This window comes from Hylobates moloch, unplaced genomic scaffold (assembly GCF_009828535.3).
Source record: "Hylobates moloch isolate HMO894 unplaced genomic scaffold, HMol_V3 SCAFFOLD_13, whole genome shotgun sequence".
In the NCBI taxonomy this organism is placed as follows: domain Eukaryota; kingdom Metazoa; phylum Chordata; class Mammalia; order Primates; family Hylobatidae; genus Hylobates; species Hylobates moloch.
The window spans coordinates 58,107,170-58,123,465 of NW_026652288.1; the positions used below are offsets into that span (position 1 = coordinate 58,107,170).

Here is a 16,296-nt window from a genome sequence, read left to right on the forward strand (position 1 = left end):
ATGGAATTTCAATTCACATGTAAGTATTTTTATGTATGACATATTGACACCTCTAAGCTGTTCACTGGTAGGAGACTTGCAGAAGAGTGCTTGGCAGAAGAAAGCCTCTGGTTTCAATTTTCAGAGCCCACAGGAGCCTACATTTTGTTTACTTACTTGGGATCTTGGATTCAGGTTCAAGTTCCCTCCCTCAGCCACAGTTTCCTTCTCATCCCATCTCTGTTCTTACCTTATCAACTTCATTCATACTCCCCACAGTTGTGGGAGGTGATGGATTATAGGGTTTTTGGATGACAAATTAGGGAGCCTGGAGAGGGGAAAGTCACATGCATTGGGTGAACCCCTTCCTTAGCTTTCACTGGATTCTAAATTACAGTTAAAAAATATTTCTCAAATGCTATTCCAGCTAAGTAGTCCATGCTTAGTCCATGCTTATAAGACTGAACATCAAGTGTTACTTGACCATCTAGAAAAAGTGGAAAAAGTGAGCAGCAGAAAAAGTGAGCAGCAGAAAAAAGTGAGCAGGGAAATACCTGGCCAACATCTTACACAGGATCTATGAACATTCCCACTCATATACTGTTATATCCTGTCCAAAGGAGGCTAAGCTTGCACGAGCCATAATTAAGAATTTTGTTTTCTGGATCGCTGGAAGTGGACTTCACCTTTAATATATGACTATTGATAAAATTCTCAAATACATTTCCCATTAAATAAGAAGTAAGAATGACTGTAAAGATCACTGCTCATTTAAAAATTTAGCTGCATTGGGAATTTCCTGTTAGAACAGGATATAATAAAATGAAAAAGAGAAATCCATTAACTCAGGGTATGGTTATGTCTCTTATCATCTCAGAAGTCTGTCCTTGGCCTTTTTTTTTTTTTTTTTTTTTTTATGGAGTCTTGCTCTGTCATCAGGCTGGAGTGCAGTGGCACGATCTTGGCTCACTGCAACCTCTGACTCCCGGGTTCAAGCAATTCTTCTGCCTCAGCCTCCTGAGTAGCTTGGGGCTACAGGCGCACGCCACCACTCCCAGCTAATTTTTGTATTTTTAGTAGAGATAGGGTTTCACCATGTTGGCCAGATGGTCTCGATCTCTTGACCTCATGATCCACCTGCCTCAGCCTCCCAAAGTGCTGGGATTACAGTCGTGAGCCACCGCGCCCGGCCCGGCCTTTTTCTTTTTTAACTTATTACACTATGCACTCCCCCGAAGTCATATTCTTCACTATTTTGGCTTCAATCATTATCTGTACACTCATGACAACCAAATATTTCAGCCTCCATGCCATAGACCAAACACTTACTAGATCGCTTTTGTTCATTCTTCAGAATATAGTTTATTAGCACTTTCTCTGAACGAAACTTCTCTGACCTTCTAAGACTAGTTGCATTTTGCCCTTTATTTGCTCCTATCAGAGAATTTTTCCCATCCTGTGTTTATTTAATCAGTCAATAATTGAGTGCTAGGTGCTTAGAATGTAAAAATAAGTAAATACAGGCAAATTCTGAGCATGTAGTAGATACTCAATAAATATGTTAACTCCAGGCTAACATCAATATCCAAATGGGTGCTTGATAATGAGTGAGTCCCAACAGAATTCTACAATTCTGCTCTAGGACAGTGTTCAAAGAAGTGTGATCTGGCCAGGCACGGTGGCTCATGCCTGTAATCCCAGCACTTTTGAAGCCTGAAACAGGTGGATCACTTGAGGCCAGGTGTTCAAGACCAGCTTGGCCAACATGGCGATACCTTGTTTCTACTAAAAAATACAAAAATTAGCCGGCTGGGGTGGCACATGCCTGTAATCCTAGCTACCTGGGAGGCTCAGGCAGGAGAATCACTTGAACCCGGGAGGCGGAGGTTGCAGTGAGCGGAGATCACACCATTGCACTCTAGCCTGGGTGACAGAGCAAGACTCAAAAAAAAAAAAAAAAGTGTGATCTATAGACCACCTTTTGAGCTCAACCCCAGATCTACTGAATCAGAATTTCTGTCAGTGAAATATGAAGACATGTATTTTTACGAGCCCCTCCAAATGGTGTTTAATTACCCTGATATTTGAGAGTCATTTGTCTAAGCCAAGACAATGGCAATGTCAGGCATTTGATTTGAATCATGAACTTAGCCAACAGCAGGAAATCCAGATGATAGACAACAGGTTCAGTTACCTCACAAAGTTTGAGAAGGATATCACCAGAGTCCCAGCTATGTGTGCTGCAGATTCATGGCAGAGTCCAATATAAAACAATGAAATGACAAGCTGTGATGAACTATAGAAATGGTCCCTAACTTCACAGACTATAAATAAAGAAGCAGAGTAACTTCATTTATGAGGCTGTGCTCTCTGCCACTCTGCAATGCTTGTTCAATAGAGCTGTTTTCCTTATGGAAATCTAAAACTTTTGCTTCCTAGAATGCTAACCATTTGATAAATATTATTACACAATTACAAATTACTTCCAGAAATATGGTAATGGTTAGTGATGTCCTAAATGACCTTGTGGCCCTCAGAAAGATAACTTGATACCTATTCTCTGAGATCGGATATTCTAGAGTCCTATGACGTTAGCCACTCTTTAAAGGCCACAGAAGATAGAAGAGTAGGTAAAAATGAGATCAAATGGCCGGTAGTGTCAGAGGCATTTGAACCAGAGCAACTCCATGTTGAATAGGGGCTGGATAAAATGAGGCTGAGACCTACTGGGCTGTATTCCCACATGGTTAAGGCATTCTAAGTCACAGGATAAGATAGGAGGTCAGCACAAGATATAGGTCATAAAAAATCTTGCTGATAAAACAGGCTGCAGTAAAGAAGCCAGCTGAAACCCACCAAAACCAAGATGGCCATGAGAGTGACCTCTGGTTGTCCTCACTGCCACATTCCCACCAGCGCATGACAGTTTACAAATGCCATGGCAACATCATGAAGTTACTCTATATGGTCTAAAAAGGGAGGCATGAATAACCCACCCTTTTTTTTTTTTTTTTACCTTATCATCAAGAAATAACCATAAAAATGGGCAACCAGCAACCCTTGGGTTTGCTTTGTCTATGGAGTAGCCATTCTTTTATTCCTTTACTTTCTTAATAAACTTGCTTTCACTTAAAAAAAAAAATGACAAGCTGTGACTGCACTCATTAACACTGAATATCTACTGAGGTTATACAATAGTCCAGGCTCTAGACTGAATGATTTATATAAGCTATGTGCACTTAAACTTCACAACAACCTCATAACATTTTTATTATCCCCAAATAACAGATAAGAAAACTGAGGCACAGAATCATTCACTAAACTACCAAAGGACTGTACAATTAGCAACGTAGAGTTTATATAAATCCAGGCAATCTGCCTCCAGCTGCAATCAGGGAGAACTTTCCACTTGTAGAGTAAGCTCTGCCCGGCAAAGTAAAAACCGGCAAAGTAGCAGACTATCCTGGAACAGCAGAATCTCCTGGCCATGCTTCCATTACTGGACAGTGACCCACTGAAACTCAACTTTCAGAACTGAGAAGGGTGGATGAGCTTGAAGAGTGTCTGGCTTACTGAAGCCTCACATGGCTTCCCATAGTGGGCCCTCTTTGGAGACGTCACCCTTTCACTGCCCAACATTGGTTCTCAATGACCTCAGTGTGGCAGGTATCCAAAAGCTGGCTCCTTCAGGGTCCTTACCACTAAACAGTTATCTGAAGTAGAAAATCAGCTCCCCACCAAAGGAAGATTGTTTGCAGCCTTTTGCTGCTGAGGTTCTTCATCCAGCTTAGGTATCAGCAACACAGGCCAAGACCAGCTCTCCTCTGTGAGAAACACGTACTCATGCCAAGCCAAAAAGTGAGAGTGAAGGCATCGTGCTGCTGTGAGCCTCACATCTCTCTCCAATTCTTCCCTCCCCTGTTCAGGTAGTGCAGACTCAAATCAGCAACACTACTGATAAGCTGATTTCCAACTGGGGAACAAGATTCCCACCTCCCTTTGCTGCATCCTTAACCTTGTGTAAGTGATTATCTTAAAACAACCCTCCTTGATACTGAGGATTACAAACCGCTCCCTCCCTCTCGCCTCTCTGCATGGACACTACTATCTCCAAAAGACTGATGATGACCCTTCTTTCACTTGGGCTTGAGGAAGAGGGGGTGAAAATGGTTGTTGGTGACAGGGTTAGCTATGTAATTAATTAAGATCTGCAGGAAGATAGCTAAATTAATTTCTGGAAGCTCCTTCAATGTAGAATACACAGAGCTTAGAAACTTTTGTTTCATATCTTAGAAACTTTTGTTTCAGTTTTTTACCTTAGCAGAAATTTGAGGAAAACAGGAAAAATATCACTTGGCTTTCTGTTACAAGAGTTTATCTCGTAAAAAAAATACCTCTTCATCTTATCCCATTCTTCATCAATCCATAGGAGTCTGGAATTTTATGGAGATAAAGTAAACTGTACAGTCAGTATTTTATTCTCATCTGTATTTTCGCTTTATTTCCCAAGTATCAATCCAACTATGATGATAGACATGTGTTTCTGGAGAAAAGTTGAACCAAATCTATTACTGCCATGGAATATCTCTAATTCAAAGTTTCTGTGAGTTTAAGTAATTGGCTACTTGCTTGGATTATCTTCACTCTCACTGAACATCAGGGAGAAAGAAAGCTCAAATAAAATCAGGTCAGAATAAATGAAACCAAAGATGGATTGTTATGGACATTTAGGTCCCTCTTCAAGGAGGAAGGGCTTATTTCCCATCTGCTGGAAGTATGGCCTGAAAACAACCCTCAATTATCAGCCTTCTTTAGCTGGAATGTCATGGCTCTAGAAAATTGCCTCCCCTAAAGTTTCATCTCCTTCCAAGGTCAGATCATATCCAATAATTAATTTGCATGGGGTATAATGTCCAGCCCCAGCCACAACTCAGAATAATTGGAATGACCCTCTTAGATCCAGAGCTCCCCATGTGTTGGCTGAGACCTTCACTGGGATCACATCACAGCTCCACTTCTCCCTATGCCCAATCTTGCTGCCATCACATCCCTTCCTCTGTGTTTGTTCCAAGAATACTTCCTAATAAACATTCCACATGGGTTCCTGCGGTACCTGAGATACAGGCAGAGGTCAGAATCACGGCATTTCACCAGTTTCATTGTTTTTTTTTTAATTTAAATTATAGAGAAAATATTATTTAAGGAAATATTTCATTATGTAAGATAAGATTACAATTTTAGAAGTTAATTTTAGAGTCTGAAGAATATTTGGTTTAGATTTAAACAGTCTCAAAGAGAATTATGGAAAGTGGAACAATGACAGTATCCTGTATGATTTCTATAATTTATTGTTTTTATGAAAATATTTGTGCAATTTTTAAAAAGAAGATATTACATAGATGTATTCAATCAAATAAATTAAGGGATTATTTACTGGCATGAAAACCAGAAGAGCATCTAATGCTGGCTCAGAAGAGAGAATGGATATGGTAAAGAGAGTTGCAGCGTTATACTAAGGCCAAGATCCATACACAAAACCCTAGGAAGATCACTATCTATCTACTCAATGTCTCTTTTATGAATGTTTTTCCAGTCCAGTTCTTTGGTAGATGGCAGGCTTTATACAGAAGAGGAGTCTGGCACTAAACAAATTCTATGTTCCTTCAAAAGTTCTCTACTTTACCACCTTTCTTCTCCAGTGATGGGTTCTACTTTCCTTCTGTTCCAAGTGCAGAGTCATGAAATTCAACCTCTATTTTGCTGCAACGTGGACAACTCAATACACCATGCCGTAATGAGCATTTTGAATATAATTGATTTTCAAGTAGATGAACTCTACTTAGTTCCTTTTAAATATTTTTCTCTAATGTGATCAAACACACAGTTGGAAAACCTTACAGATATATTGGAATAACTTCTTTTTCTAGCAGCATCTTGCAGAAGTTATCTAGGGAGTAAAACGTGCTGTATTAACACTTCTCTATCCATCAGAAGTTTTCGTTAATTCTGACCAAATAGATCAAATAAAGCTATTTCAGTGGCATGATGAAAGAGTAATCCTAATTAAAGGCATTGGAATAACAATGTATAGATTGAACCATCAGAGGCTACATTATAAATCTGGCCTTACACCATAGAGCAATTTTGCCCATTATCCCAAGAAAAGGAAGGAATTTGCTGAGCATACCTATTTATTTCCAATCATTTGTAATGTTTAAAATAGACTTGTAATTGTCCATACTTTTGAATTTATTTTTAATCAGAGTTATAGGAAAAACTTTTAATTAAGCGACTGAAATATAATTTTCTGAAATAGCTCAAGTATGTTCTTGGATCCTGGAGGTTTGCATGGCCTTGATCATGGCATCTTCTTTAGGCACTGTCTGGAAATACTTTCTCTGAAGGGAATTGAACCCAACTGTCTACTAATTGTGTTTTAATTAATTTATTTATTTTTGGAATCAGTTTTCCACATTTTAAAAAATTCATAGCTCCCACAAACACACAAATAACTTCAAGTAATGTGAAATTTTGGTTGTAATACACATGTTAAAATGCAAAATAGTCTTACCTTTAAGATTTTTATTTTATCAATTTAATATTAACTTTTAATGTGAATTGTGCACTTTTTAATGAAAATAGTTTTATTAAAATATATTATGAGCAGATATGATCTTATACTTTGGTTTTAGAGCAGTAAATCCCCGGTTTTATTAAAATATGGTGAGTACATTGAACTCACTTGCACTATTTGCATACTTGTAATATTTGTGGACTAGTAATTTCAAAAGAAATCAAATAGTTGGTTATGCAACTTAAAAGATAGATAATAACAAAGCAATAACAAAATGAAATCCACAATGGAGTTGTTTACCAAGTGACTTTACTTATATTGGATACACCATCCCTCAAAAGAGAAAAGAACTAATGTGCCAAGTAGAAAACATGCATTTCACTACATAGTAGCTCTCTCAACATGGGCAACTCACCTAAATTCTAAACTTCAGCTTCTTCAAATAGAGGCGATAATTCACAATGTGATTGTAAGAATAATTAAGGTAACATAAGTAAAGTGCTTATAGCACATATGAAGTTCCTCACACACAGGTAGGATTCAAAAAATCATAATGATCATTAATATTTGCCATCAACGTATCTGCATTTCTGTTTCTATCACTAGCTATGAGTCCTGGGCAAGTCATCAAGATCCTCTGACTTACATTTTCCTTGTGAGTAATATAGGGCATTAATAGGACTTGAATGGTCTTCTGTACAGGTTGTTTTGAGGATTAAATGAGATAGTATATGTGAAGGCGAAATGTCCATCATTACAGTCCTAACTTTTCAGATGAGGAAACTAAAGTCTAATAGCTGAAAGCAAACTATTAAAGGCCAGGTTACTAGCAAGTAGCTGAGCCAGGGTTTAAAAACCAAGTCTTCAATTCCTGAACCCACGACTCATTTCATCTTATCACACAGCTGCCTCTAGTAAAGTTTTTAAGAACTTCCTTTGCATAGTCCAGGATTAGTCCCAGAGCATGGGATAGGATTAAGTTTTTAAAAGAAGCATAAGAACCTCAGCTGCTAGGGTGAAAGGTCATGGGAGTGGAGAACTATAACACCAACCATACTATTTTTAATAATAGGCCTCCCTGACTACTGAATTCAGTAGCATTGCTGAAGTCAATCTTTGACTTTTCCTTCATCACCCACAGCTACTTTTCCAAGTCTCACTCTTTCTTCCCTTAAAATTTTTCCATTATCCACAATTTTCTCCCCATTTTCACTGCTAACACTCCAGCACAGCCTTTATTGCTCTATGCCTGGTACAGCAAATAACCTTAGGCTGTTATCTCCTCCCTCTACCAATTACCCTCAACAATACTTGCTAGATGGCTCTCCCAGAGATACCACTTTTCAGATTTACGATGCCTGGGATTATCCATTGGTGTGCTGGACCTGGCTCTCACCAGCTGGAGAAAGTGGATTGTGCACATGTCTTCTCAAACACTGCCTTCAGCAAAGTCATGTTGATAACTTTAAATAGTCCATTGTGGGTGCATTTATACCATAGACATCAGCAAACACTATGAATCAGGGCATATTTTCCCCCAGGGGGCTTATTGTTAAACATTTAGCAGCACCGATTACATCTGACATAGTCATTACTTACAGGTACTATACACAGCGTCTGACACACAGTAGTACTCAACATACATTTGCTCAATAAATTACAGATGTTCGCCCCCTCATAAATCTGTATGTCTTGTCTGCACAATTCATAGTCCAACTCTACTGCCTAGCTTTCTAGACCTGCCTCATTTGGTCCTCCACTAGGAAGTCAATGTTTTTATTCTAAGACTGAGTTCTGGGCTGGGCACGATGGTTCACACCTGTAATTCCAGCATTTTGAGAGGCCGAGGCAGGTGGATCACTTGAGGCCAGGAGTTCAAGACCACCCTGGCCAACATGATGAGACCCTGTCTCTCAGGTGCGGTAGCACATGCCTGTAATCCAGCTACTTGGGCGTCTGAGGCACAAGAATCGCTTGAACCCAGGAGGCAGAGGTTGCAATGAACCCCTATTTAAAGAAGCTGAAATTTAGAATTTAGGTAAGTTGCCCATGTTCAGAGAGCTACTATGTAGTGAAATGCATGTTTTCTACTTGGCACATTAGTTGTCTTCTCTTTTGAGGGATGGTGTATCCAATATAAGTAAAATCACTTGGTAAACTTAACTCCATTGTGGATTCCATTTTGTTATTGCTTTGTTATTATCTATCTTTTAAGTTGCATAACCAACTGATTTATTTTAAAATTAATAATCCACAAATATTACAAGTATGCAAATAGTGCAAGTGAGTTCAATATACTCATCATATTTTAATAAAAACCATGGCTTTGCTGCTCTAAAACCAAAGTATAAGATCATATCTGTTCATAACATATTTTAATAAAACTATTTTCATTAAAAAGTGCACAATTAGCACTAAACCATATTGATGGCACCACTGCACTCCAGCCTGGGTGACAGAGCGAGACTCTCATTAAAAAAAATTAAAAATAAGACTGAATTCCACTTAAGCTGCTGAGGCCACCACTGGTGCTGGCATGGTCTATGACTAATCCCTCCTCTAGGCTGCAGGTCCTTCTCTTTCTCCCACCTGGAAAGCTCTCTCCTTCTACTTCCGCAAATCCTGCTAGTTCTTTACAGTCCAGATCAGATTTCACATCTTCCCTGAAAATTCCATCATTCTAAGACCTTCTCATCTCTATGTAGATAGTCCATTTATTTAGCATTTCATTACTTTGCATTGTTTCATTCCCATTAGTTTTATTTCTATAGCTATATCACAAACTCCTTAAAAGCATCGTCCACTTTTTTTTTTTCTTATTTGTATTTCCACAAGTCAGGTACTATACATTAAGACTGAAGAAGTACATCTGGCCCAGTTGTTCCCACTTTTTCATGGTCTGATCCAAAACATTCTTCTCAGATAAATTCTAGACTGTTCTTTTTGAGGCACTTAATGCCCACACACCTCCAACCCTCAAGCTCACAGTGCTCAGTATAAGGGGAACCTTTGAGCTTCCTAACCAAAAGCTGCTCTAGCAAGTCATCCAAACTGCAGCCAAAGGTATGGCACAATCATTGCTTGGACTTTCGTTTAGTTCTCCCAGAATATTCCAAATGAAATAAAATAGGTTTTATTTTCTATTTTTTGCCAACACTTCTATGTATTGCAAATAGTATTTTCTATGTTAAATTGTGAAAAAATGATATAGTATAGGAAACAGTTGGAAGAATAAGCTCTACTTTGTGATATATAATCAAATATAGATTTCCAAATTGAAAATTGCTCAAAGAAATAATTATTTATGGAAATGGTATAAAATAAGCCTTTATATTATAAATGTATGCAATTTTAATAATATTTTTGCTCTGTGAATACATATGTGCATATGTATGCATGAATGTCTTATCTCGATAAGGACATCTGTATTCTGCAATTGAGTCCCTCTACCTTTTTTGCTGGTAAAAAGGACTTTCGTTTTATTAAGTAATGGTGATAGTTGAATACAGTTCATTTAATAGCTTTATTTGCAAAACTAAAAAGTTGGCAATTCGATGATTTTTATTCTACTCCAGCCTCATCAAAACCTTAAATATGTATATATACATATTTATGTATCCATTTATGTGTATGCATACATATATGTATATTTGCCTTAGTTCATTTGGCTGCTATAACAAAATTACCATAGACTGAGTAATTTATAAAAATAGAAATTCATTGCTTACAGTTCTAGAGGCTGGGAAGTCCAATATCAAGGCACTAGCAGATTCAGTGTTTGGTGAGGGCTTGCTCTGTACTTCAAAGATGGCACCTATTATTGCATCCTCACATGGCAGCAGCAGAGAATGCTATGATCTCACATGGCAGGAGAGGCCAGGAAACTGCTTTTAAATTTCTTTTATAAGGGCACTAATTCCATTCGTGAATGTGGAGACCTCATTACTTAATTACTTCCAAACAGGCCCCACCTCTAAGTACCACCACAATGGGAATTAGGTTTCAACGTAAATTTTGGAAGAATTAGACCAAAGCAATATGTATAGGTATATATGTATGTGCAGTAAAGGGTTAACTTGGACTTGGGCTATTCAAATCCTGTGCATTCCAACCGTCTTCAAGGCTGGCCTTGACTAGCTCCTAAGAGATAACCCATAAGGTCTTGGAATATCCTACCTAATAAACATGTCACTTTATACCTGAGCTTTGGGCCATGTCAGAAGTGTTTCTGCTAACAATGTGATGTATGGTGAATGCCTGTTTTTGTTCACCTGGGACCTAGGGCCATTCTCTATCAGTTTGACCTCTGGGAGGGACTGGAGACAGAGTAGCTAAGGTCAGTCATGACAGCAACCTCATGCCTACATGACTGACCCCCAAAACTGATCCCAAAAACGCTGGAGTGAGTTTTCCTGGTTGGCCACACATGCTGTCACACCTTGTTACTGAGAAAATTAAGCACTGTCTGCTGTTTCTACAACTTCATTTGAAGAAGATACCTGAAACCATGTGCTTACCTCTAGATTTCTGTGTGTTTTTCCTTTGCTGATTTTAATCTGTATCTTTTCTGCTGTAATAATCTGCAACCATGGGTATAACAGCTTTCTGAGTTCTGTGAAACCTTCCAGTGAAGCATCAAATCTAAGGATGGTCTTGGGGACCCCCAGTACAACCTATATGGGTATATGTGATTCACTGGTTGTGAAACTCAAAACCTTGATAACCACTGACCTCAGTTCATCCTCCTTCATTTCCACCTCCAGCATACCCCAACTCTACCCTGCCTCACCCACATCCCTATCTCCTGCCTCCTTTTCTCCATTTATAAATGAAGGAACATAGGCCCAGGGAGGTTAAGTAATTTTCAATATAATATTTAACATTCTGTAATATAATTATTTACTCATCACAAAAATCCCAGAGGTAGGAACTAAAATCTTTATTTATAAGTGAGAACTCTGAAGGCTTGAGTAAGATACTTGTCAGAGGTCATCAGCTAGTTAAGGTATGGAGTTGGGATTTAAGTCCAGATATTCTGACTCTAGACCCCAGCTCCTAACCTCTGTGTTCTAGTGTCTCAATGAATTAAGGAATGAATGAATTAATCACTGCTATTAACCCTATCAAACCTTCTGTTCACTTTCTTGGGATTACTAGCACACATTGTCTACAATGAAGCAGCCATTCATCATTAATGACTTAGACCAAAGAATATTGACTTACATAGCAAAGCCAATGCACTTAGCCGTATAGGTATGTTGTGCCATTTGCCATGTGTGCTCTATGAGTGACACCTCCTAGAGGTATTCAATGCAGTGGCCTAACACTAAGCCTAATTGCTGAACAATTAGGCAATCTGAGAAGTAAAAAGCTTAATTCAGGGGGCATACAAGGTTTATAATTGGGACTATTCATCTACCTGCAAAAAAGATTCCCTTTGAAGTACAATGATTAAATGCTTATGTTTGTAGTTTGCTAAGAAATTCAGTATACAAGGATAGATCAGATACTGTTTCTGCACTTATATTTCTTAATATTTAATTGGGGAGAGAAGCCAGTGGTTCACTCACAAATTATAATTTGAAGAACTCACCATAAAGACTGAAATTCACCAGGCCATCATTTTTTTTCTTATAACAATGCAGTCAACTTATCACCACTTAATGAGAGGCAGCATAACTAGGCAGTTAAGAACACAGATTGGAGAGCTTGAATCCCAGCTTCATTGCCAGAAGTTTTGTGAATTTGGCCATGTTATTCAACCTCTCAATGCCTACATTTCTTCGTATGTAAAATGTGAATGATAACAATAGTATCTACTCTGGGTATTAGGAGCTCAAAATGAACTAATATTTCCAAATGTTTAGCACAAGGTCTAGCACATGGCAAATGCTGCATAAGTATATATTAAGTAAGTATTGTGCTTAGAGAGAACTTCAAATCTTTTTTTTTCATTCTCACTGATTTATCATTTCTAACATGTCTTATACATTTAGAAGACTTTAGTTAGTTTATGTTGTTTGGTCACATTTAAGGATAAGATGAAAGAAACATAGAGGGGGGGAAATAATCCATATTAATATCATTGCTTTTCCTTGACATCAGTAGATTGAAAATCTACTCAGGATGCACAGTTTCTGGTTCTGGGAAAACTGTTAAACGCACTGGAATTATTTCGTATCACAGAAACAAACACACACAAACATTTTATGAACTCTTAACCAACAGGTGAGGAAATTAAAGCCAAGTTTAAAGTCTCCCTGAAAAAGGCTCGAATTACAACACAAATTTGCCCTCAACTAACATAAACGACTTCAGAAAAAAACTGGAAATTTCAGGCGCTCCCAAACAAAACAAATTCAAAGTTCTGTTTACCTCATAATTGTCTTTTGCAGTCCAAGCAGACTGACAGAATGAATCAAACTTCTAAGATGCGGTGACATTTAGTTATCCTACTTAGATAGGTACAAATATTTTTAGAAATTTGCCTAGAGTCTAACAGGAAAAAGTATTGGAACAAAAGAAAGATTTCTATATTTGCTGCATTGTCCTTATACTAACTCAATAACAAAAATAAGAATCAAGGAATACAACAATTATGTACCCACCTCTGAAGTGTTTAAAGGAGTAATTGACCTTTCACAGGCTGAGGTAGTTACATACATTTTATTCCATAATTATTTACTTTGGAAATAACAGAGTAGCTATTTAACTTCCTTTTTCTTTCCTTTTACCCCATTGATGTGAGGCAGACCTTTTCTGTAAAAGGAAACAGAATCTTAATAAATCATTGGCAACAATCAAACTTAATCATAATCACCTCTCACCTACAAGAGGGATCAAAAGTTAAATCTGCATATTTTATTTCCATCATGACTTTCTCTCTATTTTGAAATTATCTTGTTCAAATGTATCCAAATAACAACCTTCACTAATTTTGCTTGAAGATACCAGAAAATGCTGTGGCAAACTGTCCAAAATAACTTCCTAGAAATTCTGAGCAAATTGGACTGCTTTAATTTTACAATACCTATTAAAAATACAAGAACAAGAAAAAGCGATTAAAATTACCTTCCTTCAAGTATGCCTGGGTCTTGGATAAACTGAAAGATGAGCTTGAATATTGTATCACCATTGATATCTCCCTGTGGAAATCTGAGACCAGCAAGACTACACGACTGTCATTGATGCCCCAGGACACAGAGACTTCATCAAAAACATGATTACAGGGACATCTCAGGCTGACTGTGCTGTCCTGATTGTTGCTGCTGGTGTTGGTGAATTTGAGGCTGGTATCTCCAAGAATGGGCAAACCTGAGAGCATGCCCTTCTGGCTTGTATACTGGGTGTGAAACAACTAATTGTTGGTGTTAACAAAATGGATTCCACTGAGCCATCCTACAGCCGGAAGAGATACGAAGAAATCGTTAAGGAAGTCAGCACTTACATTAAGAAAATTGGCCACAACCTGACACAGTAGCATTTGTGCCAATTTCTGGTGAGAATGGTGACAACATGATGGAGCCAAGTGCTAATATGCCTTGGTTCAAGGGATGGAAAATCACCCACGAGGATGGCAATGCCTGTGGAGCCACGCTGCTTGAGGCTCTGGACTGCATCCTACCACCAACTCATCCAACTGACAAGCCCTTGAGCCTGCCTCTCCAGGATGTCTACAAAATTGATGGTATTGGTACTGTTCCTGTTGGCCGAGTGGAGACTGGTGTTCTCAAAAACGGTATGGCAGTCACCTTTGCTCCGGTCAATGCCACAATTGAAGTAAAGCCTGTTGAAATGCACCATGAAGTTTTGAGTGAAGCTCTTCCTAGGGACAATGTGGACTTCAATGTCAAGAATGTGTCTGCCAAGGAGGTTCGTCATGGCAACGTTGCTGGTGACAGCAAAAAGGACCCAACAATGGAAGCAGCTGGCTTCACTGCTCAGGTGATTATCCTGAACCATCCAGACCAAATCAGTGCTGGCTATGCTCCTGTACTGGATTGCCACATGGCTCACATTGCATGCAAGTTTGCTGAGCTGAAGGAAAAGACTGGTAGCACTTCTGGTAAAAAGTCGGAAGATGGCCCTACTTTCTTGAAGTCTGGTGATGCTGCCATCATTGATATGGTTCCTGGCAAGCCCATGTGTGTTGAGAGCTTCTCAGTCTACCCATCTCTGGGTCGCTTTGCTGTTTGTGATATGAGACAGACAGTTGCTGTGGGTGTCATCAAAGCAATGGACAAGAAGGCTGCTGGAGCTGGCAAGGTCACCAAGTCTGCCCAGAAAGCTCAGAAGGCTAAATGAATATTATCCATAATACCTGTCACCCAAGTCTTAATCAGTGGTGGAAAACAGTCTCAGAACTGTTTGTTTCAATTGGCCATTTAAGTTTAATAGTAAATGACTGGTTAATGATAACAATGCATCATAAAATCTTCAGAAGGAAAGGAGAATGTTTTGTGGACCACTTTGGTTTTTGTTGTTGTTTTCTTTTTTCTTTTTCTTTCTTTTTTTTTTTTTTAATGTGTGTGGACATTTTAAGTCATTGGTTTTTAAAATCAATACTTTTTAATGGAAACAACTTGACCAAAAATCTGTCACAGAATTACAGAATTTTGAGACCCATTAAAATGAAGTTTACTAAGAAATATATATATATAACATATGTATATTTTTTAAAGAAATAATAGTAATCTCACCTAAGCTCTCCCCAAGAATAGGAAATAGGAAACTCTTCCTACCCGGGTGAAATTTGATGAGAAAGAATGATGTGAGCAGATTTTTAAAGTAGTTTGGGGAGTACACACCATAAACTTTAGAAACAAATAGAATTTTATAACTGTTCTGATTTTCAACTCTAATTAAAGCTCAAAAAAGTTGCTTCTTGGTGTAACTAAATTTTTACCAATAGAATAAAGAAATTCATGTATACAGTATTTGTTGAATACCTCTCTTCTCCCTTCTTTTTAACTTGTCCTGACAGTGGCTGTCCCTCGTGTATTAACATGCGCAATTGCCTTCCTTCCTCAAAACTTTCCCTTAGCCCTGTCATTTCCTCTGCCATCTACTCCCTACCTTAGCCATCCAGACTTGAAAGATTAACTAGATTTTTGTCTCTAATTTTTCACTTCCCGTTTTTTCTTTTAGCTTCAGCAATCTGATTTTGGTAATTCTACTCAAAATGCTTTCAGAAAAGTCACAAATGAACCCCAAATTGCCAAATGCAACGTGAGCTTTTTAGTCTTTGTTTTGCTGGACCTTTCTGCTGCACTTAACACTGTTAATGAGGAACTGCTTCTTGAAACTTTTCTCCATTGACAACTCCATTATATTTCTGCCTCTTTGGGTCCTTCTTCCTTTGATTACTTTATATCTTTCCTTCAGGGGCCCAAGAGGTGTGAAGACTATATGAGTACAGTTTCAAAAAGTAAACAGCCTTTCAGAAAAAATTAATGAATGCAAATTTACTGGTTATATACATGAAGTAGAATTGCAAGAATATATTTCTAAATAGGTGTTCTATTCAACTTTTTAACATATGCAATATTTTTATTTATCAAATTAATGTATTTATAATTGCTCTGCTAAAGCTTTGAAGAAACATTTTATTAAGTTGATTAAATATTGCCTCTCATTTTCTGTGAATTTATTATGAAAAATGTAAAGTCTGGAAATAATATTTAATGCTATCTGAAATTCTGATTTAATTAATTTGAATCTAAGTTAATTAGAATTGCAACCAA

At 37.9% G+C, this 16,296-nt stretch overlaps 1 pseudogene; it reads left to right on the forward strand.

The window, feature by feature from the left end:
* The first annotated feature begins 13,413 nt into the window (after window positions 1-13,413).
* LOC116481089 (putative elongation factor 1-alpha-like 3) lies at window positions 13,414-15,205 on the forward strand (annotated as a pseudogene).
* Window positions 15,206-16,296: the final 1,091 nt, after the last annotated feature.